The 27,528-nt window shown below is 43.3% G+C and overlaps 1 protein-coding gene across 4 annotated transcripts in view; it reads right to left on the reverse strand.

The window, feature by feature from the left end:
• DDX6 (DEAD-box helicase 6) overlaps positions 1 to 24,175 on the reverse strand; it is a 60,063-nt gene extending 35,888 nt beyond the window's left edge. The window contains exon 1 of one of the 4 annotated variants that reach the window (XM_075840117.1): positions 23,945 to 24,175. The gene's annotated coding sequence lies outside the window, so the exon portion shown is untranslated. Of the gene's footprint in view, positions 1 to 23,280; positions 23,409 to 23,680; positions 23,886 to 23,944 lie in introns of those variants that run through there. The other 3 variants (XM_075840120.1, XM_075840119.1, XM_075840118.1) reach the window with 3 other exon arrangements.
• Positions 24,176 to 27,528: the final 3,353 nt, after the last annotated feature.

The following is a 27,528-nucleotide window of genomic DNA, read 5'->3' on the forward strand; positions in this document are numbered from 1 at the left end:
AACCTGCACAACAATTTGTTTGCATAATTTATGTGTACGATGTAAAAAAATAAAATAAACTGCTTTCTATCACTTATTGTGAGGCACAAGGTGTGATTAATTTAACCTCCATGTGCCTCACATTAATAGTAATTAACCCCATCATGTACCTTACATATTAACCCATTATGACTGAGAAACATGATGTGGTTAATTACTATTAATGTGAGGCACGTGGAGGTTAAATTCATCATCACACCACGCGCCTCACATCAGAAAATGGAAGAACTTTTTTTTATTTTTTATTACTGTTGGCAAAGTATCGAAATCGCAATACTACACGAACGAACTATCGGTATCGTGACATCCCTAGTTCAAAAATCTGCCTCAAAATTCTTGGAGTTCTGAGGCAGATTTCTGACTGCAAAAAACCAAACAGGGCCTAACAAGTATGAATTGTGACAGAGCAAACTACCATCCATGAAGAACAATCATGTGTAGGACTAGAAGGATGTAGAATACGTTCTTTACGGTGCGGATGTCGAACTCCGTCTCATCCTGTTTTTATACGGCTAGTAGAAAACAAGGAAGAGCTTGTTTTACAGTGGAGAGGTGTGACAGGTCCTATTCAAACTGGTTTTCCAGGATGTAAAAATAATTTAACACTTTCAATTAAACTTTTTAAGATAGACTGAATAGACCAAGGTAAGTTATTAATGTATAGGTAGGTCACCCATTGCTTCTCATGTTTAACCGGTTCAGGATCGGGCTATTTTGAGCCTTCAGGATCAGACAGTGTTTAGTCATTTTTAGCACGCATTAAACGGCTGTAACTTTTTTTTATTTGTTGGGCTAGCGACGTGATTTTTGCGATGTTTTTTTCGTAGACCGTGCAGGTTTCTTTTATTTATCATGCTTATCCACATCTTTTTTGCCATTTTAGAATTTCTAGGCTTAAATTTGAAAAAACTAGTTTTTTTTTTTTACTTTTTACCAATTTTTTTCTGTTAAACTAGTTTCACCCTAATATAGACCTTTTATTTGCGCTAGCCATTGTCTACCATAAATCTGCATATATTACATGTCTATTTGAGGGTAATTGGGTCAGGGCTAGCGTTACGACAACGATTGGATGTGGGGCGGGGGGGGTGACACTTTTTTGGGTGGGTATTTTGTGTATTTAATCTATTACATTTTTTGGACTTTTTTTTTTTTTTATTACGATCTGTCCCTGAAAAGGTCGGAAAAGACCTTTGTGGGACTTTAGATTAAATCTTTTACACATGTTTTTCCACTGTAACTGGGGAAGTCAGCCCTATTATAGTGACTTGTCACTAATAGGGCCGTGCTGGTTCTAGTAAGACCCAGGAGCAGCCCCCCACTAACGGCACCCGGCAATCATGTTACCAGTCACATGATCACCGGGACCATTAGGGCCGCTGCTCATATACACAGCGATCACTGCTTTTATTTTTTCCTTAATGTCCCCGGGTGTCACTGACTGCCGCAGACCTGACATGCAGCTGCCCGATTGCTAGGGCAGCAAGCTAAAACCCGCACCGTAAATAGTCTATGGCACGGTTATAAGGACCCCGACCGCCGGACGTATATACATAGCAGACGGTCGGGAACTGGTTTAAAAAAAAAAACAAAAACAATTTTATGTTACTGGATGCTTCTGTATGGAATAGAATAGTAGACAAAGCTATTTCATAAATTAGAAAAAAAAACAAAAAGGTATACCGTCATATTGGCCTGATGCCAAAAGGACACTGCCAATCATCGGGTAAATAGGGCACAATGATAAGTCTGGCGTATGCGCCAGGAGCTTTCCCAGAGCATACAGCGAATGAACTTGGCAAGTGTAGTATGAATGCACCATAACTGGATGTTTCCTCTTCTGCAACTGATGTGTAATCCATGTCTTGTCCCCATAGCAGCCAATCAGCGCTGTATGACATTAGCACGGATGAAACATCACAGCAGTGGGCCTGGAAAGCGGACCTAGTTAAGGCCAGCATATATTAAAGTATAGGTCTATTCTGCTTGTGAAATAACACTAAAGTAAAATGTTAAAGGAATGGTAATACAGCAATAGTGCCACTGTGTTCATGAGCCTGGCAGTGCCTTCATCTAACCAAGACTTGAGCGACAGTAGTCACCCTATACACACTAATACAGAGGTTGTCGTCACTTGGCCTTAGGAGAGCGCGTTAGTGCGGAGGTGTCTTAGAACACAAAACCTAGATATAAATGATTCAAGTAAACTAGAGATATATTTTCCCCCACTATTTGTCAGTCTGCAGGATTTTCTATAATCTTTTTCCTGATCAGCTGTTGTGGCAGGGCTTAACTCTTTGTCCTACTGCAGACAAGGCAGAGGGGAGAGGCTCCTGCTCCAGCCAGTTGTCTTAGGTTTTAATAGATTTACAGTTCTCACAGTAAAGGCGGCTTGTAGTCTTTTTTTTTTCTCCAGACCGAGGGAGTGCCCCATGTCTTTCACAGAACCGGTTTTCACTATATTTCTTGTATGGGCAATTCATATATTTATAGAAGTTAATCATGTTCCTCAGTCTTCTCTTTTCAAGGCTAAATAGGTTTAATGCTTTTAATCTTTCCTCATAACTTAGATTCTCGATGCCCCTTATTAGTTTAGTTGCCCTTTGTATTTTTTCTAACTCCAGGGCATCCTTTCTATGAACTGGAGCCCAGAACTGAACTGCATATTCTAGATGAGGCCACACTAATGCTTTGTAAAGTGGTAATATTATATTCCTGTCCCGCGAGTCCATGCCTCCTAATACACGACAATATCTTGCTGGCCTTAGAAGCAGCTGATTGACATTGCACGCTGTTAGTTTATGATCTACAAGTACACCCAGATCCTTCTCAACAAGTGACTCCCCCAGTGTAGCTCCCCCTAGGACATATGATGCATGAAGATTGTTGCTACCCAGATGCATAACTTTATATTTATCTACATTAAACCACATCTGCCAAATGGATGCCCAAACCCTTGCCCAAATCAGCTTGTCATTTACGAACATCTTCCATAGACTGAACAATACTACAAAGTTTGGTGTCATCTGCAAAAGTAGAAATAGTGCTATTAATCCCATCCTCTATATCATTAATAAAGAAGTTGAACAGTACTGATAACCAGTAACCATTCAGAGTAGGAATCATTCAGCACAACTCTCTGGATACGGTCCTTGAGCTAAAGTAATGTAAAAAATGTTTGTTTGCATCACTGCGTCCATGAAATCCGAACTATACTAAAACGTACTTTAACCCACCTGGTTAAAAAAAATAGTCTTAAATAGTAAAATATGACTTTTTTTAAAGGCTATGTACCCCAAAAAGGTACCAATAAAACACTACAGCTAACCCTGCAAAAAAAACAAAAAACTCAAAACAGAAAAATAAATAAAAATAAGCTGTTCTTTGTCAACAAATCTTATATATTTTTAACCAGTTCCCGATCGCTCACTGTAAATTGCTGGGCTCTGTGACAGTGCCGACGTGAATTCACAGTAAGTGTAATGTATTAGTCGCGATCAGAGCTGCAAGTCTTCAAGTCCTAGTGAGACCAAAAAAAAAAAAACTGATATTTTTTTATAAAATAATAAAATAGTTAGAAGTTCAAAAGACAAAAAATGCATTTTTCCCAAGAAGTCTTATTATAGGGAAAAAATTAAAACGTAAAAAAAAAAAAGCACACATTTGGTATCACCGTGTTCGTAACAACCCAAACTATAAGGGCCAGTTCACAGTTTGACGCGGAAGCCGCGTCGGAAAACACGCCAAAGAATGTCCGAAAATGCCTCCCATTGATTTCAATGGGAGGCGTTTTTTTCCGAGCGGAAAAACCAGCTCATGGGAAAAAGGGACATGCCCTATCTTCAGGCGTTTACGCTTCTGACCTCCCATTGACATCAATGGGAGGCAGGAGAAGCGTATGTTGCTGCGTTTTTTGCCCGCGGAGCTAAACGCCCGCGGGCGAAAAACGCTGCGAAAATCAAGCAGGCAGAGCAAAATCTGCCTCAAAATGCCAAACAGAATTTTGAGGCAGATTTTCCTCCTGCAAAAAAACCCCATGTGAACCCAGCCTAATGGTATTTTTCCAGTACGGTGAACACTGCAAAAATAAAAAATAAATAAAAACAAAAATACCAGAAACGCTATTTTTTGGTCAGAACCCCTCCCAAAATATAGAATAAGTAGTGATCAAAAAGTCACATTTCTCCCCTGAAGTCTTGTTCTCCACTGGCCCCACCTTGGCCCATGTTACGGTCATTCCTAAAATCGTGCAAAGATCCTCAGATCTGCTCTAGTTATCACCCCATCTCCTTGCTCAACGTAGAACTAAAAATCTATGCCAAATTGCTTGCGAACAGTTTGAATAAACTTCTCACTAACTTAGTCCATCCAGATCAGGTGGGATTTGGGCCTTGTCGGGAGGCACGCGATAAATACCCTTAAAACCTTAGGTATTATCAATCATGCCCAGACTAACCACATCCCCAGACTCACCACATCCCCCTCATGATCCAGTCTCTAGATGCCGAAAAGGCGTTTGACAGGATATCCTGGCCTGCCCTTCACCAAACTCTTCAACATATCAGACTAGAACCTTTCCTTAGGAGTAAAATTATGTCCCTTTATCATCCTCCATCCGCCCAATTAAAAATAAACGGCTCCCTCTCTGCGCCATTTGCTATTCATAATGGTACCAGACAAGGTTGCCCTTTATCCCCGTTGTTGTACATCCTTGTTATGGAGAATCTCATGGCCTCCATTCGGAACAGCACGAATGGGTATTCTCATAGGTGGGACAGAATATAAGTGCTCTGCATTTGCTGATGGCCTATTGGTTTATCTCACGAACCCGCATATATCTCTTCCATCGTTGATTTCCGAGCTCTCCCGTTTTGGAACATGGTCCAACTTTAAGATTAATTTCTCCAAGTCTGAGGCTTTGAATGTATTCCTTCCACCTCGACACTATCACTCCTTAAAAGTAATGTCCCCTTCTCCTGGCCTGATGGGGGTATAACATATTTGGGAGTACGTTTAAGCTCTGATCTCTCACAACTGTTTACTAATAACTTCACCCCTTTACTAACCAAATTTCGCACAGATCTCACCTCTTGGCATAAAAGGTAATACCTCTGGTTTAAATGTCACTCCTCCCCAGATTGCTGTACCTCCCTATCTCCATCCCACCCCCTTATTGGCTACATATCCAACAATGTTTTGGATCCTTCATATGGCCAACGGGTCGTCCCTGCCCAAGTAGGACTATGCTTACTCGCTACAGGGACGCAGGTGGGGTTGGTCTGCCGGACGGTTGACTATTATCTGGAGTCAACTCATGCTCGTGTCCTTGACATTTTTCATAATCATGATTCTAAACTCTGGGTTCGTTTAGCCCAACAACTCTGCACACGTACCCCCAGCTACTCGGCCTGGGAACAGACCGCCTCCTTTGTTTTCCACACCCTCCTGGCACTGTGGTCCTCTGCGATAGGGGGCTCACTCATTGATCCACTGGGTCCATTGACCCCTATTACGGACAACACTGCCTTTCCTGCTTGGGAGGAGCGTCTCTCCTTCCTGGGTAGGTCTTCCACCAATCCCATGTACTTCACTCAAGTCCTCTCAGATTCCTCTCTACTCCCATTAGCCACTATCAGCCTTCACGTTACATATTTGAATACTCCCAGTTAAAACATTTCTATAGTGTTAGTAAGCGCCAGGCTCACCTTCACTGACCGCTGACTTCGAGCGCTTATGTGTTTCCACCCTGTCCCCTACACACCCTATCTCCACACTCTAAACTACTCTCCCAGCGATCCCCTCATCTTTCGTCCTTCTGCAAGGCTTGGGAGACAGAATTGAACACGACATTCTCTGACGCACAATGGAGACAATGTTTCTCCCTTTCCCAGAATGCCTCGACAGCCATACAAGCTAAGGAAACTAGCTAAGAATGTATTCTCTAGGTGGCATCTAGTCCCCACTGCCCTGCATAAATGGTACCTGTCCGTACCTGACATGTTGGCGCTGTGGGGGATCCATGTCTCATATTTGGTGGAGTTGCCCCTCCAGAATTCTCCCGAGACTGACCTTTTATTCATGTTCCCTATACTGCTACCCATTTACAAACTCTCTAAATAGGCACCTCCAGGCTGCCAAATTAGTTATCCCCCGCAGGTGGAAAACTTCAGCCCCTCCACTGTTGGATGAGTGGGTCTAGTAGGTTGCATTAATACAGCGAATGGAACACCTCCTGGCTCATTCCCCGGCTGCTTCTACACAATACCAGGACACTTGGTCTCAATGGCTTACATTCCTCTCTCCTTCCACCTACCGTACTGTAGTGACTTGAGACAATACCCATCCTTTCCCATGCTTCTTATTATTTACCCATGATAGGCTGAAACTGGAGTCCAGGTCCACCATGAACTCTCCTGATCTCTCCTTTGCCCTTGTTTGTTTCCCGTTCTCTCTTTTGCTTCCCTTCTTGTGTCTATTTTGAGTTGTCGTTTGCTTCCTGTGATTGCGCTCACCTACTATTGCCACGGCATTTTAGGATTTATAGGATGCTGAATTATTGTATTTCTATTTCCTTTTTTTAAGTAACGCTCCTTTGCATTATGCTTACTCAGACTGCCGTCATATTTTGCGCTTCTTATAGGTCGGGATGTTCACTCTCCTGTTTAGGCTGTGCCCTTATTTGTCATGTTCTTTTTATTATAGGGACCCCTTCTCCAACTGTGTTTGTACTGGTTTATATTGAAACCAATTAAAATCTTGAATACGAAAAAAAATACAAAAAACTAAAAAAAATGTCACATTGCCCCTGAAATAGTACCAATAAAACACGTCCTGCAAAAAAACAAGCCCTTACACAGCTTGACTGAAAAATGTGAAAAAAAAAATAAAAATAAGTGACAGCTCTCAGAATATGCAGAACCGATAAAAACACAGGGACATATACAAAAACACCGACAAAGGCCATACTTGCAAATGGACACAGCCAGGCCAGAAATGCTGATGAAAGGGCGAGCAGGATATGGCAAAATAATTTTTTATAAAAAAGTGCTTTGATTGTGCAAACACTTCTAAACATAAAAAAAAAAGTAGGAATTAGATCTACCGGTAATTGTATTTCCAGGAATCCATCATGACGGCACCACAGGAGGTTGCCCTATGGACCTCTATAGGGACAGGAAGACCGAGGTTAAAAGGCCCCTCCCACCAGCCATTTGCCAGTGTTTTTCAATTACTACACCAGGATGGATGCAACCCGATTTTATTTCTAGGGATAATAACGGACATGTTACTTGCACAAAACAGAATGGGGAGGGAATGTAAGAGTGCGGTCATGATGGATTCCTGGAAATACAATTACCGGTAGGTCTAATTCCTACTTTCCAGTACATCCCTCATGACCGCACCACAGGAGCAATACCAAAATTATAATGCTCAGCGCGGGATTACGAATTGGAAGACTATCCGTCCAAAGCTTAAATCCGTATCTGACAGAACATCTAGCCTATAATGTTTGCAAAATGTATGATGGCTTGACCAAGTGGCAGCTCTGCAGATTTGGTGCATAGCGGCTTCTCTTTTCTGCCCAGGGTGCCGAAATTGCCCTCGTTGAATGGGCTTTGTGGGGCACATAGTCCTTGGGACTTGTAGGCTTCTTGTATGGTAGTTTTTACCCATCTCACTGCCTTTTGAGGCTCTTTCCTCTATTCTTTCCCCCATACAGGACAAATAGATTTTTATCTTGTCTTCAGGTTATATCCAGATACTGAAGAATTGTTCGCCTGACATCCAGGCAATGGAATTTTGTGGACAAAAAGGAAGATAGAATTATTTATTGTTCCCTATGGAAAGCAGTAGATACCTTCAAAATAAAGGAAGGATCTAGCTTTAGAATGATCTTGTTTTCTTGTACTTTTAGGTAGGGTTCTATGACCGACAGAGATTGGATTTCTCCAATCCTTCTTGCTGAAGTAATAGCGACTAAGAATGCAGCTTTTAGAGTTAAAAAAAAAATGCATACTAATAGTGTAGAGCGGCTCAAAGGGGGAGGAAATCGCAAAGAGCCATTAACACTACATTCAAATCGCAGGCAGGAACGTATTTCTTTTGGGAAGGTTTCAGTTTAGAGACTGCTTGAGTGAATCTTCTGATCCACCGATGTTCAGCTAAAGGAGTATTAAAAAAATTACATAAGGCTGAAATTTGCACTTTTAAAAAAGGTACTAGGGCTAAGCCCTTTTTTGAATCCAGATTGTAGAAAATCTAGGATTTTCGCGATGTTGGGAGAAAAGGGGTCTGGTCCCGGATCTGCATACCAGGAACAGAATTTCTTCCAAATTTTATGATAGATTTTTGAGGTAACTTCTTTATGACTTGATAAGATAGTTGAAATTACCTCATCTGACAAACCGTGGTTCGTCAAGATCTGCCTTTCAGGATCCAGGCTGACAACTTCCGAGTTTCTATTCCCTGAAAGAATAAGGGACCCTGGGAGAGAAGATTCTCCATGACTTGGAGCATGATAGGGTCTTCCAACGCTAGGTACTTTACGATTGGAAACCAGCTTCTTTTTGGCCAATAGGGAAGAATAATGATGAGCTTTTTGTCAAATCTTCCTGGATTTTCTTAATACCATTGGTATTAGAGGAAACGGAGGAAAGGCATAGGCCAGCTCCATGTCCCAGGGTTGGGACAATGCATCTACTCCCAATGGGTGGTCTTTGAGATTTAGGGAGAAGAAGGTCTCTACTTGGGAGTTTTTCCTTGTGGCAAAAAGGTCTATTTGTGGATAACCCCATCTTCGGGTTAAGGACAGAAAGACTTCCCTGTTTAGGGACCATTCTACAGGGTTTACTTTTTCACGACTCAGGAAATCTGCTGATAGGTTCTCTGAGCCTTTTAGGTGGACTGCAAAGGCTGATAGGACATTTTCTTCTGCCCAACTGAAAATATGTGTAGAGAGGGCCTGAAGAAGAGTGTCTTGTTCCCCCTTGATGGCGAAGAAAGGAAACCGCTGTTGTGTTGTCCGATAAAACTTATATGCGTGGGTGAAGCTCTTATAAGTGTCTCCCATACGGCTTTTAGTTCTCTGAAGTTTGAGGACATCATCTTTATCTGAACAGGCCATGTGCCTTGAAAGTGCTCGTCTTGGATTACCGACCCCCAGCCGTGTTTTCGATCCCACTGGGACAGGATCAGATTCTGTAAGGGTCTGGAGTGAAATGGACTCCATGGAATAGATTGGATGCAAGACGTCATCAATCCCAACATCCACATTCCTTCCCTTATGGAACAGGTGCTTTTCCTCCAAAATGTCCTTACTTCTGTCAGTAGAAGTATTTGTTTCTCTCTTGGGAGGAAGGAATGTTGAAGGGAGGAGTCTACTAGCACTCCTAAGAAGACTTTGTTTTTGGGGAGGAAGACTTGACATTTGGAAGTTGATTATCCATCCCAATTCCTGTAGTAGGGAAAGAACCTGTGACCGATGACTGTCTAAGATAGACGGAGTATCTGCCGTCAACAAGAAGTCGTATAGACATGGGATAATTACTATGCCCCGACTTCTTACGAATGCCATAATCTCGGCCATAATTTGTCAAAATTCTGGGGGCGGAGGAAATGCCGAAAGGGAGGCAGACAAACTGGAAGTGGAGAATGGAAGGACCGTTTGGAATCGCGAATCTGAGGAATCTCTGGTAAGCGGGGTGGATAGGAACGGGATAATACGCATCCTTTAAAATCGATCGTACATCATTGATGCCTCTTCCCTTATTAGAGGAATAGTGGATCTGATAGACTCCATCTTGAATTTTCAATATTTTACCCATTTGTTCAGGACCTTCAGGTTGATTATTGTACTGTAAGAACAGTCTGGTTTTTTGACTAGAGAGATCTTTGAATAGTGGCCCTTGAATTTTTCGTTGTGGGGAACTGGAGTAATTGCTCTCAATTTGAGTAGTTTCTGGACGTCCCGGATAAGGATCTGATGAAGGTCTTTTGCTTGGTACTGGGTTATTAGAAATTTCTCTGGAGGAATGGAGGAAAATTCTATTTTGTACCCTTCTTCTATAATCTTTAGAGCCCAGGGGTTCTGGGTTATTTCGATCCATTTGGGATAAAATTGTAGTCTTCCCCCCACACTCTTGGCGTCATTGCTTTGAGGGCTGAAATGAGTTATTGGGGTTAAGATAGCCCAAAGGAAGAAGGGGGTCGAGGATAACTCCAGCGACCGGACTTTCCTTTCCCGCTGTAGTTCTGTAAGGTTGGCTCCCTCTGTTGGCGAAAAACCTCCCAAACTGAGGGGTTTTTTTTTTGTTTCTCTTCTGGAAACCTCTTTTTCCTATCCGCTGCATTCTACAGCATGTTATCCAGGAGAGGACCGATCAGAGAACCTGTAAACGGGATAGAACACAATTTGTTCTTGGACTTCGTATCTCCTGACCACATCTTGAGCCATAATGCTCTTCTAGCAGCATTTGAGAGAGCCCCATTCCTGGCAGCAAATCTAATGGATTCCGCTGAAGCGTCTACCAAGAATCCGGTTGCCATCTTTAGTAAGGGTAGAGATTCTAATAGATCTTGTTGTGATGTCTTCATCATCAAATGGGTCTCCAGCTGGTTTAACCTTATAAACATTGCTCTTGCTATCGATGTGCCCGCGATATTAGTAGAGATCAAAGCGGAGAAAGATTCCCAAGCTCTTTTCAGTAGCCCGTCTGCCTTTCGGTCCATGGCGTCCTTCAACCGAGAGGAATCTTCAAATGGGATTGCATTTTTTTTTTAGCAACCCTGGCTACTGGGACATCTAATTTTGGGATCTCATCCCAAGGTTTAGTGTCTTCTGGATCAAAGAGAAGTCCGTTTTAAAATTCTCTTGAAATAAAGAGCCTCTTTTCTGAATCCTCCCATTCAGTCGTTACCATTCTCTTGAGATTTTAGTTTACCGGAAAAATCTTTGTTTTCTTTTCCGTTAGACCCCCAAACATCTCATCCTGGATGGTATGTGGTTGGTCTTCTTCGGGAATATCCATGGTTTCCCGTATTGCCTGGATTAAGGTATCAGACATCTCAGAAGAGAAGAATTTTTTTTTCTCTTGAGTGGATGAAGTTGAAGGCAAGACTTCCTCTCCTAACTCACCCTCCGATAGGTAATTGCAAATAGAGAGAAAAAGGGGACTAAATGGTGCTGCTAATAAAGGCAAACGGCTATACAAGGCAAAATTTTATATACGTATAAAAGTACAAGGGCTACGCGCTTCAACGCCGGACTGGCGTCTTCATTGGCCTGATGAAGACGCCAGTCCGACGTTGAAACGCGTAACCCTTGTCCTTTTATACATATATTAAATTTTACCTTGTATAGCCGTTTGCCTTTATTAGCAGCGCCATTTGGTCCCATTTTTCTCTCTATTTGCATTTACCGGACAACAAACACAGTTTTGTTGTGATTGTGGACCCAGCAGCAGCTCTTTTACATTTCTCCCTGTTGTGACACCTGCCAGTGTCTACAACCTAAGGTGAGCACCTTCTAACAATTTTTAGTTGCTCTACCTTAATTATAATTTACCTGCACTATGTGGCGCCGTGTGTTTCTTACTCTCTCTTAGCTCCGATAGGTAATAACACTCCTGCTCCGAGTCAGACCCCTGAGATGGAGGACAATATTTTTGATCCACTTCAATCCGTGGTCTTATTGCCCGGGAGCGTGAGGGAGTTTCTTGAGGAGGGGCGAGGGAGGCTACTGACTGACTCACTTCTTCACGAATCATAGCCGTAAGTTCAGACATAAATGTCGGTTGCTCCTCTTTTAGTACTTTTGCAATACAACTGTGACACAATTGTTTCCTATGTGACTCTGGCAAAAAAAATTTCACAAGTCGCACATTTTTTAACCTTTTTATCAGGTCTGGGCTTATTCAGACGAACGGGATATATGTCCGTGCACCACGCGTGATTTTCACGCGCGTCACACGGACCTATATTAGTCTATGGGTAGGTGAAGACAGTTGCGTGATGTTTCCGCAGCGAAAAAGTCACGACATGTCCGCTCTTTGGGCGTATTTCGCGCAAAATCACATGGAAGCACTTCCGTGGGCTGAGCGTGATTCGCGCAACAGCTGTGAAAAGGATGAATGAAAACAGCACCACGTGCTTTTCTGTTTACAAATATCCAAAAGGAGTGTCATAATCATGGCGGCTGCGTGATAAGCACGGAGCCGCGTATCATACGGGGCTGACACACAGAGCTGTTAAGTGCCTTTTGCGCGGGCAAAACGCACACGCTCGAGTGAATCCGGCCTGTCTCAGAGAAATCTTTATCCTAGAGAAAACAGAAGGAAGGTAAAGTATGGAGTACATACATAAGGAGTCATAACCCTTACCCCAAGGGTGAGACTCACGTGACCCTGGGACATATCCGGAATTCCGTCAGAACGAGGAAGTTTCATTCCGCAACAGGTAACAGCCAATGCAATATGCAATCCACAAAAAAATCAATCCAAGTTAGAGGTATCAGCTCTAACTACATACCTGTGTGTGTCCCTTTAAATGCGGGCGTTTTGAATTTCCCGCCTTCCAAGATGGCCGCGGACTGGAAGTAGCCCGACGTAATTTCCGGTCGCGGCTATTCGTTGAGGTGCGGCCGCATCATAGCCAACGACTGAGGCCTGCTATGCAGCGAGGATGCTTTTGCCGCTGCTTCCAAGCCTATGGAGCTGCCGGTACCCGCCTGGTCACGCAGCCAGGCCGAAGCCTGCTTCGGAATCCCGAACCCCACACACTACCGGAACCCTGCCTAAGGTAGGTGTCTTAGGTTGGGAGCTAAGGGACCTCTTGTTAGAGCGGTATTAGCCTAGGCTTTAGGAGAAACAGAAGGGAGAGTGCACGGCCCCCCCGATCTTGCCCCCTGCCCGAGTTTTTCTCCTGCAGCAACACAGGAGCGACGTCTCTCTACTCCTGACCCTGTAGGGACAGGAAAAACACTGGCAAGTGGGTGGTGGGAGGGGCCTTTTAACCTCTCTGTCTTCCTGTCCCTATAGAGGTCAATAGGGCAACCTCCTGTGGTGCTGTCATGGGGGATGTACTGGAAAACTATATACGCATGGTATCGCCATAGTTACATCGACCCGCATTAGTAAAATGGTCAATTATAGCACACGGCGAACGTCATAAAAGATAAAGCATTTAAAACGTTAAAATCACTGTTTTTTTGGTCACCTTAGTCCTCACAAAATGTAATGAGTGATCAAAAAGTTGTGTGTACCAAAAATTGGTACCAATAAAAACTACAGCTCGTCACACCAAAAATAAGCCCTCACACTGATCAAATAACCCCAAAAAAAAAAAAAAAAAAAAAAGTTATGGCTCTCAGAACGTGGTGAACGAAAAAAAAAAAATTTGGTATCACCGTAATCTTATTTAGCTACAGAATAAAGTTAAAATGAGAGCCAAAAAACAATGGAGAGAATCAGAGTTAAAAAGTTATGGCTCTTGGAATGTGGGAAGTGAAAAACTAAACAGAAAAAGGATCAGTCCTGTCATTTCTAATGAAAAACCATGTATGACCACATTTGCCGTAAATCGGGAGAAATTGATTTACATTTTATTGGAAAAAAATGTGATATTCATTTTCACAGCCTAGTTCCACTAAATTCTGCCAAAAACCTGTGGGGGTCAGAATGCTCACTACACCCCTCAAGGAATTTTTCTAGAGGTAGTTTCCAAAATGGGGGGTTTCCATTGTTTTGGCACCACAAGGACTTCTTCAAACCAGACATGGTGCCTAAAATATATTCTAAAAAATAAAAAAAGGAGGCCCCAAAATCCACTCCGTGCTTCACCGCTTCTGGTGCCAGTATTTCACACCATTTACACACTAGGGCTACACGTGTGATGTTTCTAAAAACTGCAGAATCTGGGTAATAAATATAGAGTTGCGTTTCTCTGGTAAAACCTTCTGTGTTACGCAAAAAATTGTATTACAAATGAATATCGGCAAAGAAAAAAAAATGTCAAATGAAATTTGTAAATTTCACCTACTTTAATTCCTGTGAAACGCCTAAGGTGTTAAGAAACTATCTGAATGCGGTTTTGAATATGTTCAGGGGTGCCGTTTTTAAAAAGAGGCGAGTTAAAGGGTGTTTCTAATATATAGGAACCTCAAAGCCGCTTCAGACCTGAACTGGTTCCTTAAAAAAATAGCCTTTTGAAATCAACTATTTTGTGTGGTATTACTATCTGTTTTACAAGCAGATACATTTACATTTCAAAAAATGCTAATTTTATCAATTTTGCCATTTTTCATAAATATAAAATTTATAAACCAAATTTTCTCACTAACATAATGTACAATATGTCGCGGGAAAAGAATCTCAGAACGCTTAAATAGGTAAAAGCATTCCCACGTTATTACCACCTAAAGTAACGTCAGATTTGAAAAAAAAAAAAAAAAGTCTGTGTCCTGAAGGGGTTGAAGTTTTTTTTGGGTAAAAGCAGTTCGACATAAAAGCTATATTAATTTGGTATCGCCATGATCATATTGACCCACAGAATTAAGTTACGTGTCGTTTTACCTCCCGATTTACACAGAAAAAAACAATGGAGAAATTGGTTATGTACCTTGGCAAGCAGGGAAGAAAAAAAAATTAAAAATTGCCTGGTAATTTAAGGCGTTAAAGAGCATCTGTCAGTCTCCTGACCGATCTGTTTTAGCAAATAATTGTATCCCCCATTAAATAATTCTGGAGCATCTTTTCTTAGAATTCTGCCGTGCCGTTCCTCTGTTCTCCCTCCTGGAAATTTAGGAATAAATTGACAACTAGGTTTCACCAGTTGGGGGAGGGTGTCTCTACATAGACTGATACTGTAAAATCAATAGCGATACTGAGGCTATAGACACCCCTTTGACAAGGGTATGGTAACACCCAGTTGGCAATTTATTCATACATTTCTAGGAGGAACAGAAACGGCACAACAGTGTTTAAAAGATTCTCCAGAATACTCTTTTCATGGGTAATACAGGTATTTACTAAACTAGACATGTCAGGAGAGCTGAAGCTAGATTACTACAGGTTCTACACCCTATTGACAGATTTTCTTAAAGCAGCACTCCCACAATTTTATATTCTCTGGCCAGTTGGAAAGGCACATTATGTAAATTGTGGGAAGGTGATCTTACCGGTGGATGTATTTGTGAGTTATCCCCTCCCTTCTGGGCCTCAGCTGTGTCATGTGACCAGCAATAGAACTCTCCAACCGACACAGTGTCTCATGTCTGGACAGGAAGTCAGTTTCTCTCTTCATTAATATAAGGGTATGTTCACACGCTAGACTAAAAAAAATCTGAAAATACAGGGCTGATTTTCGAGGCGCTTTTTATGGCCGTTTTTTGGAGTCGTTTTCAATAGATATGAAAAACGGCTCCAAAATAGTCCCAAGAAGTGACCTGCACTTTTTGGTTGCCTTTTTTTATGCAGCCGTTTTTCAAAATGGCCGCGTAAAAAAATGGCCCATCGGAACAGAACACTGTTTTTCCCATTGCAGTCAATGGGCAGATGTTTAGAGGCGTTCTGCTTCCGATTTTTCGGCCGTTTTTCTGGCCCAAAAAACGGCCGAAAATAGGCCGTGTGATCATACCCTAAGACTCACATCGAGGCTGTGATCGTAATGAATAGAGAAACGGACTTCATGTCCACATGAGACGCTGTGGCAGTTGGTCTCCTATTTCTGGTTACATGACACAGCTGAGGCCCGGGAGGGGGTAACTCACAAATACAGCCACCTGTAAAATTATTTTCACCACAATTTACAAAATGTGCCTCCCTAATTGGCCAGAGAATAAAATATTTTGTGGGAGGGCTTCTTTGAGTGTGAACACACGAAGCAGTCAAAACTACCTGTATTACTGACAAAACTGCTTGTCCATTTGCACCACGTGTAGACATGGTTCCAGCAAAGTGTGTGCTCATCCTGAAAGTGAATAAAATAGTGATCTTTCCCAACTACATGTGCTTACCATTTTACTTAAAGGGGCTCTGTCACCAGATTTTGCAACCCCTATCTCCTATTGCAGCAGATCGGCACTGCAATGTAGATAAGAGTAACGTTTTTTTTATTTTTAAAACAAGCATTTTTGGCCAAGTTATGACCATTTTTATATTTATGCAAATGAGGCTTTCTAAAGTACAACTGGGCGTGTTTAAAGTTATGTACAACTGGGCGTGTATTGTGTGTGTACATCTGGGCGTTTTTACTTCTTTTACTAGCTGGGCGTTGTGAATGGGAGTGTATGATGCTGACGAATCAGCATCATCCACTTCTCTTCGTTACCACCCAGCTTCTGGCAGTGCACAGACACACAGCGTGTTCTCGAGAGATCACGCTGTGACGTCACTCACTTCCTGCCCCAGGTCCTGCATCGTGTCGGACGAGCGAGGACACATCGGTATCAGAGGCTACATTTGATTCTGCAGCAGCATCAGCGTTTGCAGGTAAGTCGATGTAGCTACTTACCTGCAAACGCTGATGCTGCTGCAGAATCAACTGTAGCCTCTGGTGCCGATGTGTCCTCACTCGTCCGACACGATGCAGGACCTGGGGCAGGAAGTGAGTGACGTCACAGCGTGATCTCTCGAGACCACGCTGTGTGTCTGTGCACTGCCAGAAGCTGGAGATCGGGGTTGCAAAATCTGGTAACAGAGCCTCTTTAACATACCTTCAGTTTACAAATGCCAGCAGCTGAACTCTTGAAGCGTGATCTCACCCATTTGTACAGAAGGTCTTGAATACTTCATGACAGTCTGGACATGCTGATAAGCTTACTAATCAGTCTGACAGGTCAAGCCCTCACCCGGCAAATACTCCATACTGACAGGCGATCAGATCATACAAACATTTTAACATCCAACTGAAGATCACAATATGTAAGACGTTTCAAAATATAAGCATGCAGAAGTCGCCATAAAATTAGAAGAAAATTTTATGAGACCATTTTGGCTTAAAGTCTACTTAACCTTTCAGAATAAGCGGTCATGTGTGTACATAAGGGACACTATTTTTAGCCATTATATGACTTGTATCCTACATTGTTTAGCAGTTTTTCCCTCTGCAGGCTCTCTAATCCTCAGCAGTTAAGGGGGTCTTACATAGGACAATTATCGGACAGACTAGCGCTAAAATAACACTCGTTGCCGATAATTGCCCTGTGTAAACATGGCAGCGATCAGCAGATGAGCAAGCAAACGCTCAATCATCTGCTGGTTGTATAGTTTTTAAAAAGTAAAATATCGTTGTCGGCAGCACATCTCCCTGTGTAAACATGGAGACCCGCTGCAGACATGATAATGTATGAGGATGAGCGATCGGAGTAACAACTGCTCGTCCCTATACATAGCACCGTGTGACAGAAGCGAACAAGGGCCGATTAACGATGTCTCAGCCGGCGTAAGAGAGCCTTTAGACTCCACCCACTAGCTCAGAGACAACTATCATGTCTTCTATACACTGCGCATATAGAAGCTATCCTATCTAACGCACATTACACAGCAGTACTGAGCAGTGTAGCGGAGAACCCAGCACTGTGGGGAGAGTAGAGGTCGCACTACATATTTTCCAGCAGAGTAAAAATACTACTCTAGCATTTTTTAGAAGTTTTTTTTTAGCCAAGGAGTACATCATTAACATAATTGAAATTAATGATACATCAGCATGTAAGGTGTTAAAAACTTGCCAATTATACACGGAGAAATTATTATACATAACAATGCTTCATGCATAAAAATAATTTAGGTAATTCTAGACGTTTAGTTTACCTTAACACAAATGGTATATTCACACAGTGCAGTCAAATAGGCAAAATGAATGGGTTTGCAAATCACAGCAATAAATGTGAATATACTCAAAAGCTGGCCATGCCTGAACAGGTGTTCCTGTAAGGCCCCATGGACACGAACGTGCTTTTGCGGCCGCAATTCCCCCGAAAATCTACGGGAGAATTGCGGCCCCATTCATACGACCGTGGTTTCAAAAGGTCTCTGCATGGCCCAGGAGCCTGGACCGCAGAAATAACGGACATGTCTTATTACGGCCGTGTTCTGCGGTCCAGGCCCATAGGAAATAATGCACGCTCACGGGTGACACTCCGCCCCCGGCCGACTTGAAAATCACTGCCGTGCACATGGCTACGGTCGTGTGCATGAGGCCTAAAAGTGAATTATAGGTGCAGACACATCTTTCCTAACAAGCTAGGGTTCAAGGGGTATTTCGTTTATAAAACAACATCTATCCACTTGACAGGTGATAACTGCAAGATTGGGGAGGGTCCGACCGCTAGGACCACCAACGATCCACAGGATGGAGAGGAATAGAGCAGCTAAGAAACTTTCCCATTGACTGCCGCTCTCCTTCCCCAGCTGCACACTATATATACACACACACATTAAATATTTCTCACTCTTTTATATTGCATTAGTTAATTTATTATTCTTAGAAATGTAAGGTTCTTAATGCTTATTTTGATCAAATTGTGCAAGTGAGCTCACAGAATGATAAAAATTAGCACTAAAGGACCTATTATACCGGCGAGCGCTGAGGAGATAGCTCAACGAGTGGTCGATACTCCGATCGCTCGTCCCAATACGTTATGTTGGCAGAACATCTCCATTTACACAACTATTTTACTTTTATAAAACAATACGATCAGCAGACGAACGAGTGTTTGCTCGTACATCTGCGGATCGCTGCCTTGTTCTATGAACGCTCGTCTGCCCGATAATCGCCCAGTGTAAAACCCCCTTAAGAAACTTACAATTATAAGAATACTACATTTAGCATTAATGAAATTTAAAATAAAATATATTAAATGTTTGTACTCTTCACATCTTAATTTTTTGTAGACAATTTTGTTTGAGCAAGGATGGATAAGGGCCTGTTCAGACCATTCCGTCGGAGGAACCCATGATCGGAAAGGAAAACTGAAACCATAGCTTCCGTTTGCATTACCATTGATTTCAATGGTAATGCTTCCGTTGCAAATGGTTCCACTTTGTCTCCGTTCTGTAAGGTTTCAGGTTTTTTTAGCGTAATCTACTCATTCATTTATGGGTTCCTCCGAAGGAAAGGTCTGATGGAACCCATGAACGCAAGGGTGACGCAGATGTGAACACATCCTTAACGTTTTGCAAGTTTTGAAGCAGAAATTTCTGTGACAAAATCCGTTCCGCTCGTCTGAATGAAACTTGCAGAAATCCATAGACCTGCTGCAAAGTCAACTGTATTCAAATTAATGCAACTGATTATCAGTCGCAGAAGTTTCTGCAATAAAATCTGCAGCATGTGAATCCACCTAAGGCCGGGGTCACAGGTCGGATGCGCAGCATATCTGACCTGGAAACCGCAGACCTTACTTCCGAAAAACTGTTTTTTTCCCATTGCGGATTGCAGCTGGGGTAAAAAAAAAAAACCAAAAAAAAACAAACAAATAACTTACTTACCCCCTTTTCTGCGCTTAGTCTTGCCTCCAAAGATGACATTGCAGCGGTCACATGGGATGAAAAGTCATCCCAGGAGGCAGGACAGAGAGTTCTGGGCAAGTAGGATTTATTTACTCCAAAATACCGACCGGTTCTATTTAGAACCAGATTCTTGGTCTCCCCAGTTTTGGTAATTTTATGAAAACATCCGCATGTAGACATAGGTATAAATGTTACGTATGAACACTGAACATCTTTAACTTTTATTTTAGTTTATATGTGTTGTGCATTTCATTTTTTGCTTGGGTCACGCTTCACCACAAATATGAATGTTTATGCATTTTTTTTAAAAAAATATGACACTAATAAATTGCATGGTAGGTATAAAGTGCCATTTTTAAAACGTGCAAGGTGTATTGTAAGATTTTTTTTTTTTATTATTTAATCTGTACGTCAAAGTGTTAAAATTGTCCTGCCTAGCAGAAGTGCAAAATGTCTAAAAACCCCTTGCCGCAAAAGGGTTAAAGGTGCAGTCTCAAGACAGTTCTTTTTTTTTATATACCCTACTAAGATACATTGATGTCAAAGGAAGGTCCCCCTGCTCAAGATCAGTTATTAGCCAGGGCAGAGAGCTGTTCATTTAAACGGGCGCCATGTAACACCGCATTTGCAACGTTTGGAGCGGCTGCGACTTTCCCGGTGAGATCAGCTGATCACTCTGGCAACTTCCTCGTAACAAAAAAAAAAAAGGGGTTGTTGTGATGAGGGAGTCAGAGGTGATCCTATATTTATATACCAGGTAATGGCACATCAAACTATTCCTTAATATACCATTATACGAATCACGCCATTTATGAGCAGGATCTGTCTTATAAAATCCCAGACTAGTCTATGCCTGCTGCACTAACACAAGACACCTGTATTCTGCTGACTCTCACAGGACAATGGCAGGGACCCTACTTTTATTACATTTCTTCCACTTCTAGTTAAAGGGCATTATAAGTATAATAAACGTATATTAGGAGATTCAATTTCTTAAAGGGGTTATCCTGGATTTTACAAAATCAGCAAAAGTGGAGTAGAATTACATAGTGAACTAATGTATACTCACCCCCTCCCCCTCCAGAGCGGAGGTTCAGTTCAACAGTGCTCTGGCCCCGAAAGATCATAGAGCGGTCACATGCCGTTCCCGAGAGCATCACCACTGAGGCCAGCGATTAGCCGCAGTGGCACGTGCCCGCTGCAGGATCTTCCAGGAGCAGAGCGGAAGCAAACAAAACATTAAGACTCTTGTGGGTTCACCAAATCTAAACCAGTAGATATTCCACCACCCATTTACATCAAGCTTTTGGCCAAAGTTTAGCTTATATGCTAGGAAAAGTTCCTGACATATACATTAAGTGTAGGTTGCGAAGGATGCCTAAGGCCTCATTCACACGGCAGGGTTTCCCGGCCGGGTGCCGGCCGTTCATAAATCGGCCGGCACCCGGCTGCATTAGGAATAATAGACCCCTAATGGGGCTAATCACACGACCGATTTTGACGGCCGGAAAAACCGGCCGTCAAAAAATAGGACATGCTCTATCTTCGCCCGGGTACCCGGCCCCCATAGAAGTCTATGGGGCCGGGTAATACACGGCCCTCACCGGGATGTGTCCCGAGTGATGGCCGGGTTTTCCGGAGCCTGCGCTCTATCTCCTCCTCCTCACAGCGCAGAGTGCATGTGAGGAGGAGGAGTTGATGCCATTCTGACAAATGGCATCGCTGTACACGGTGTGGCAGGGCCAGGGTGTACAGCAGGTGGAAGGGAGCGCTGCGCTGGCTCCCTTCCCCTGCTTGAAAAGCACCCTGGCCCGGCGACACCTTCGATGGCGCCGCTAGCAGCTGCAGCTGCTGCTGCGGCGGCTGCTACTACTGCAGCGACGCCACTATAGCAGAGCAGGGAGGTATCTCCCCGCTCTGCTATGTGCTAGCCGCACTTTAGCTCCTTGAAGGAGCGGAATCCCCGTGTGTTCGGGGATTCCGCTCCTGGACAGAGCGCTTGATGTCTCTGTCCATATCTGGGCAGTGACATCAGGGGAAACTCCTGAAGCGGAATCCCCGAACACATGGGGATTCCCCTTCAGGAGTTGCCGCTGATGTCACTGTCCGGATCTGCCCGGCCCGGCACGGATGCAAAACTGAATGCAAACCGGCCGGGCAAAATGGGCGATTTTACCGGCCGACACTCGGGCTCGGGAAACGACCCGGTCGTGTGAATCCCGCCTTACAGGCGGCATGTGTCACCCATAAGCTATTTAGCATCTGTTTACCATGGATGCCATAATTGCCTACGGGTGACAGTTGACCCTGTTAGGCATCCATCACCCATAGGCTATCGTGGCATCAGCTTAATGCATACGTCAGGAAAAGCTCACAGTGGTATTTGTCACCTATATATAAAAAAAATAAAAAGAATACTGCGTGGTTTACTTTTTTTTTTTTACAGGATGCCATTGCGTGGAATACCTTTGATACATTTTTGAGGCATAGTGGCATATACTAGTCCAACTGAGGACTAAAGGACACTTGTTGCACATCCAACATACACAGTAGTGTGAACAAGGTCTAGAAAACGCCACACAACCATCTTTCACTTACAATGTATATATTATACTGAACAGCAAAGTAGATTTTTGCCGCAGGTGAATCTGTGTAAACAGGCAAAATAGAATAAATTGGCTGAAAAAATAAAAATCTGACCACTCAATTTTGCTAACCACTAATAATCTCTAATGTTAGGGGGCAAGTTTACAACTGCGTTAGCAGCCTCTGTGGAGCAAGCTGTGGTGCTGCCAGTACAGTGACGGACATTATTATAGAAGCCCATTGTGCCGTAACGTGACCGTTCCTTCCGTTTTTTTTTAAATTTTTATTCTGTCCATATGGTGGAACAGAACATTAACCCGAAGATGCAAACCCAGCTTTAAAGTTTCAGCGTGTGTACAGCAATGGTTTTAGGCTCTGTACACATCTGGGTCAGTCGCTCCATGGCAAAACACCATAGCAGTACCCATTAAAATCAACAGGTTCCACAGGGGCGCTGCTGGTGCCAGTCATAACACGGATCTAGAGTTTCTACTTTTATCATTTCCTTCGCAAGTTCTGTAGATTTTCACAAACAAAATAGCACTGCTGCGCTATTCTGTCTGGCAAAACGACGGACACCATGATGAGGACCAAACGGAACCCATTAAAGTCAATGGGTTCCGTTGGTTTCCGTCATGTAACCGATCCGGTGGCTCCAGCTTTTCATCATTCGGCTCCTATGACTGAGCAAAATGAGAAACCCTAAAGCAGATGTGAACAGAGAACCAAACCGCAGATGTGAACAAAGTCTTAACAGTTTTAGGCTGGGTTCACACGAGCATGTTTGGTCCGTAATGGACGGAACGTATTTCGTCCGGAAGTCCCGGACCGAACACAGTGCAGGGAGCCGGGCTCCTAGCATTATAGTTATGTACGACGCTAGGAGTCCCTGCCTCGCTGAAGGACAACTGTCCCGTACTGTAATCATGTTTTCAGTACGGGACTGTAGTTCCACGGAGAGGCAGGGACTCCTAGCGTCGTACATAACTATAATGCTAGGAGCCCGGCTCCCTGCACGGTGTTCGGTCCGGGACTTGCGGCAAAGGCTCCGTTACAGATTTAGTTGTCGCGGCCAGTAAAACAGCGCAGCATGCAGTTATTTTGTCTGGCAAAGCGACTAAACCCCCTAAAGCCAACAGGAGAAACTTACGTCTACATGCGACAGATCCGTTTCTCATTCTGTTCTTATGGCAGAAACCTGACCCACAGATGTGAACAGAGCCTTCCTTTTACTTATTCTTCCTCTGAAATCAATGTCTGGGGTTACAGTCCATACCAGAGCTCAGAAAGGGTTAATACAGCGCTATACAGGGGAGGAAAAAGGCAGGGTTTACATTCAGAACCGGCTGTGCACACAGCCCTCTCCCGTCACCTCAACTCTTCACGTACAGATTCACAACCAGCGCTCTGCAGCTGTTGGGAAACTACAACACCCATCATGTCCTAATAGGCCGCGGCTGTCAGATCATGCTCAGCGTTGTCGTTTCAAGACAGAACCGCAGATTTACCGACGTGTTATCTGTAAACAAGTATGAGGCGGACAATCTCACCGACCGTCACATTGCCAAACATCATCCGCTCCCCGACAATAAACTGCGCCAACCGCTGTGCGGGCGGAGACTGCCACCAAACTACGTCGTCATCGTGCAGCCCGGAACTAGCAGGCCTCCACACACCCACACGGGCTGGTAAACAGTCGAATCCCACACAAATAAACCTCCTTGTCAAGCCGAGCTTTGTAAGCAAGGCCCGACTCCTTCACCCCACCCGCTCCCCTATTATATACCCTTCACCACAGGCCTCACACAACGCACCCCGCGGCCCGAACACTTCCGATTCCTCGCCGCGATGTCCTTCTCTTCAGACGGTGTCTTGTAGTTGATAGATTGTTTGTCTCTATTAATATATATTTTTTCTTTTCTCTTATTTTTGTTTCCTTTTTTTTTTTCGTTTCTTCTCCGTGCGTTTTTCTAAGTCGAAGCTCCAAAATGGCTTCCTTCCTCCTTTAAACCCTCCCCGCGCCGCGCGTCTGGATCCTTCCGCTGTGAAGTAGGTTTCGTTGGATTAGCTACGCGTCAATAGCGTGTCACTGCGCGGACTATTTTGTGGACGGAAACACTTCCGGAGTAAACAAAGCAGGGGTCGGGTAGGGATTTTTTTTTAATAGAAGGGACGGGATTATTTTATTTTTATTGCATCCTACAGACAGCGACGACAGCTACATAATTTGCTTTTAGAAGAATAAAGGTTTTGAGTGAGAATAAAGGTTTATCTCCTGTCAGTAACTTCATTCTGTCCTCTGATTTCAGCGGTCTGTCCCTCGTGATTTTGGAGGACTTACATGTTCACAACTTCGTCGCAGATTCCACCATATTTGCCTGACAAAATAGCGAAACCATGCAGCGCTATTTTGTCCAGAAAAATGGCGGAAACCTGACGTCCCCAATAAAAGTCTATAGGTGATGTTGGTTTTTGCGCTTCTGTTATTCGTTATACTGTTTCCATGACGGAGTAGAACAACGGAAAATACTAGCGCAGAAGTGAACAAAGCCTTAAACCGTGCCGTGAGGAAGGCGTCCAGCGTATTCAAGAGTTGCCGGTTGTACACAGTAATAATTGGCGGCGGGGGAACGGCAGCTCACGAATATGCCGGACTCCTTCCTCACAACGCTCGCAACAATTAAAACGTAAGTTCTCCAAAATTTGGTAACTTTTAGGGTATGTTCACACGTAGAAAACGAAGTGGCTGATAATTACGGAGCGGTTTTCAAGGGAAAACAAATTTCAAGGCCGGAAAATCAGCTCCAAAAAGTGACACGTTACTCCTTTTTACGAGGCGTTTTTTTTAATTCAGCAGCATAAAAACTCGCCACATGTGAACAGCACAGTGTATTTTTGTAGGCGTTTCGCTGGTGTTTTTCCAGGCGTATTTCAAGGCGTTTATGCTCAGAAATACGACTAAAAAAAAAAGTTCCTCGGACATGAGGCGGTGGAATCCGCGTCTGCCACTATTTTATACGGCTCCCAGAGAGTCGCTGACGGGTCTCCTTTAAGTATAGCGCGTGTAACTGTTTAACTCTTTCATGAACCTACGAGAAAACATTCAGGAAGTGTAAAAATTGCAACTCCATAATATAATATAGTGTAATTCTCATACCTCCCAACTGTGCTGTGTGCATGAGCCCTAACGCTAATACAGGGGGGCACAACCTGCAGCCCCAACCATCAAGACACACACATGCTCCTTCTACTGATCATAAATGAACTATATGGACAAAAGTATTGGGACACACCTCTTAGTCATTGAATTCAGGTGTTTCATTCAGTCCCATTGCCCCAGGTGTATAAAATCCAGCACTAGCCATGCAGTCACCTATAGGGCATGTTCACACGCTGAGCCAAAAAGGTCTGACAATACAGAGCTGGTTTCAAGGGAGAACAACTCCTCATTTTCAGATGTTTTTCGGCCGTTTTTGGAGCTGTTTTCAAGAGTCTATGAAAAACGGCTCCAAAAAGTCCCAAGAAGTGACCTGCACTTCTATTCCGCGGTCGTTTTTCAAAACGGGCGCGTAAAAAAAACGGACCATCGGAACAGCGCGTTTTTCCCATTGAAATCAATGGGCAGATGTTTGGAAACATTCTGCTTCCGATTTTTCGGGCCTTTACAGCCCGAAAAACGGCTGAAAATAAGCTGTGTGAACATACCCTAAGGCGAAATTCACACGAACGTGTGCGTTTTGCGCACACAAAAAACGTAGCCTTTTTGGCGCGTTGCAGTTCCGTGTGTCATCAGTGTTTGCTGCGTGATTTTCGCGCATATGCCATCCTTATGACCCGCGGTTTTGAATATTAGAAAAAGAAATGAAGGAAGTGGTTTTATTTTTTTCCCCTTCATTTCTTGATCTACTGTTGCGCGAATCACACGCAGCCGACGGAAGTGCGTCCGTGTGCTGCACGTGATTTTCACGCACCTTTTGACTTTAATGGGTGCGTGATGCGCAAAAAACGCACAAGTATAGGACATGTCATGCGTTTCATGCAGCGGACACACGCTGCGTGAAAAACACGGAATGTCTGATTGTCCCCATTGCCTTACATAGGTCCGTGCGACGAGCGTGATTTTCACGCGCGTATCACGGACGTGAACTACGCTCGTGTAAATAAGGCCTTAGGCTGAATGCACACGTTGCGTATTGCATGCAGATTTGACGTGCGTATTTTCATTCGGCAAATCCGCAGTGTAATACAGTAGCAGCAAAGTATATGAGATTTCAAGAAATCTCATCTACACGGTGCAGATTTTTTGTGCAAGTAAATTAACACGTGGTGCAGATTTTAAAATCCGCAGCGTCAATTTATCTTGCATTTTCGCTCGCGAATTATATCTAAATAGTTTTAACCGCTTCCCGACCGCCCACTGTATATTCACGTCGGCATTTGCTGGACTCTGTGCAGCGCCGACGTGAATTCACGGTGGGTGTTAAAAGCACGATCCGGGTGTCTCAGAGTATCGCTGACACCCGGATCGCGCTGTTATCACCTGCCTCTGGTCCTGGAGTCATGACCGGGACCTAATTGGTTCAGGTCCCGGTCATGTGATCGCAGGGAAAGCTTGTTGTAGCAACGAACTGGAATGTTTGTTGCTACAACAAACTTTCCCGGGGACCGATTGCGGGTGCTGGAATCGGTTATAAGGCAGAACCGGAGGCCATACAATAGCCCCCGGGTCTGCCATGCACGACAGCCTATGAGAACCAGCCGGAGGCCGGTCATCATAAGCTTCCTGTCAGTGTGACTCTTAGCGTCACACTGACCGTTTATAATACGTTACACTACCTAGGTAGTGTAATGTATTATAGCAGCGATCAGTGCTGCCAGGCTTCAAGTAAAACAAGTAAAAAATAAAGTAATAAAAATGTTTCATAAAAGTGTAAAAACAAGTTATAATAGTTACAAAAACAAAAAATGCTTTTTTTCCTATAATAAGTCTTTTAAAAAAAGTACACATATTTGGTATCACCACGTTCGTAACGACCCAAACTATAAAACTATAATATTATTTTTCCCACACGGTGAACAGCGCAAAAAAAATAATGAAAAAACAATGTCAGAATCACTATTTTTTTGGTCATCAACCCTCCAAAAATATTGAATAAAAAGTGATCAAAAAGTCGCATGTACCCTAAAATAGTACCAATAAAAACGAAAATCCGTCCCGCAAAAATCAAGCCCTTACACAGCTTTTTTGACTGAAAAATAAAAAAGTTATGGCTCTCAGAATATGGTGACACAAAAAATACATGATTTTATAGAAAAGTGATTTTATTGCGCAAATGCCACAAAACATAAAAAAACTATATACATCTGGTATCGCCGTAATCGTATCGACCCGCAGAAT

Source organism: Rhinoderma darwinii, chromosome 10 (genome assembly GCF_050947455.1).
Source record: "Rhinoderma darwinii isolate aRhiDar2 chromosome 10, aRhiDar2.hap1, whole genome shotgun sequence".
Classification (NCBI taxonomy): domain Eukaryota; kingdom Metazoa; phylum Chordata; class Amphibia; order Anura; family Rhinodermatidae; genus Rhinoderma; species Rhinoderma darwinii.